The following is a 2,108-nucleotide window of genomic DNA, read 5'->3' as shown; positions in this document are numbered from 1 at the left end:
CCAAAATTCTAATCTGTCAGATGGCACAGGATATAATTGCTTAAAACGTTTAGAAGGAGTAAATGAATTACCCAAATTATTCCATTCCCTGGAGATTACTTCAGAAATAGCATCAGGAAAAACTTCTGGAATAACTACAGGAGATTTAAAAACCTTATTTAAACGTTTAGATTTAGTATCAAGAGGACCAGAATCCTCTATTTCTAATGCAATTAAGACTTCTTTAAGTAAAGAACGAATAAATTCCATTTTGAATAAATATGAAGATTTATCAGCATCAACCTCTGAGACAGAATCCTATGAACCAGAGGAACCATTATCAGAATGATGATGTTCATTTAAAAATTCATCTGAAAAATGAGAAGTTTTAAAAGACCTTTTACGTTTACTAGAAGGAGGAATAACAGACATAGCCTTCTTAATGGATTTAGAAACAAAATCTCTTATTTTTACAGGAACACTGAGTATTAGATGTTGTTTTTCCAGAAGTATCTTCTGACTCAGTGTCAATCTGGGACATCTTGCAATATGTAATAGAAAAAACAACATATAAAGCAAAATTGATCAAATTCCTTAAATGACAGTTTCAGGAATGGGAAAAAATGCCAGTGAACAAGCTTCTAGCAACCAGAAGCAATAAATAATGAGACTTAAATAATGTGGAGACAATAGTGACGCCCATATTTTTTAGCGCCAAAAAAGACGCCCACATTATTTGGCGCCTAAATGCTTTTGGCGCCAAAAATGACGCCACATCCGGAACGCCGACACTTTTGGCGCAAACTTTGGCGCAACTTCCGGCGACACGTATGACGCCGGAAACAGAAAAAAAAAATTTGCGCCAAAAAAGTCTGCGCCAAGAATGACGCAATAAAATGAAGCATTTTCAGCCCCCGCGAGCCTAACAGCCCACAGGGAAAAAGTCAAATTTTAAGGTAAGAAAAAAATTGATTTATTCATATGCATTATCCCAAATATGAAACTGACTGTCTGAAATAAGGAACGTTGAACATCCTGAGTCAAGGCAAATAAATGTTTGAATACATATATTTAGAACTTTATATAAAAGTGCCCAACCATAGCTTAGAGTGTCACAGAAAATAAGACTTACTTACCCCAGGACACTCATCTACATGTAGTAGAAAGCCAAACCAGTACTGAAACGAGAATCAGTAGAGGTAATGGTATATATAAGAGTACATTGTCGATCTGAAAAGGGAGGTAAGAGATGAATCTCTACGACCGATAACAGAGAACCTATGAAATAGACCCCGTAGAAGGAGATCATTGAATTCAAATAGGCAATACTCTCCTCACATCCCTCTGACATTCACTGCACGCTGAGAGGAAAACTGGGCTCCAACCTGCTGCGGAGCGCATATCAACGTAGAATCTAGCACAAACTTACTTCACCACCTCCATAGGAGGCAAAGTTTGTAAAACTGATTTGTGGGTGTGGTGAGGGGTGTATTTATAGGCATTTTGAGGTTTGGGAAACTTTGCCCCTCCTGGTAGGGATGTATATCCCATACGTCACTAGCTCATGGACTCTTGCTAATTACATGAAAGAAAAACTATACACCCTTCGTCAGAAAAAATGTATGATGTTTTTAGCCAGCAACCGCATCTCCCAGCGTTCAGCCCATACTAAACACTTATCATAAGTGATATTAGACACATTTAGCAGTTAATATAAAGGGAATTCCAGGTACACCATTACTATACATGTAGTGCATACTGGATTTACCCTCCCCCTAACACAGGCAAAGAGAATGACTGGAGGGGGAGGGGCTATATATACAGCTCTGCTGTGATGCTCTTTGCCACTTCCTGCTAGCAGGAGGTTAAATCCCACAAGGATGAAATCCGTGGACTCGTCATATCTTGTAAAAGAAAAGGCATCTAAGCTTTTTTTGGTTAACACTCTGGACAGCACTTTATTGGTGGATGAATTTATCCACCAATCAGCAAGAACAACCCAGGTTGTCCACCAAAAATGGTCCAGCATCTAAACTTACATTCTTGCATTTCAAATAAGGATGCCAAGAGAATGAAGAAGAATTTGACAATAGGAGTAAATTAGAAAGTTTAAAATTTCATGCTCTAGC

This window comes from Bombina bombina, chromosome 3 (assembly GCF_027579735.1).
Source record: "Bombina bombina isolate aBomBom1 chromosome 3, aBomBom1.pri, whole genome shotgun sequence".
Taxonomy (NCBI): domain Eukaryota; kingdom Metazoa; phylum Chordata; class Amphibia; order Anura; family Bombinatoridae; genus Bombina; species Bombina bombina.
The sequence above is the reverse complement of the archived record's forward strand: the minus strand, read 5'-3'. Positions refer to the sequence as shown.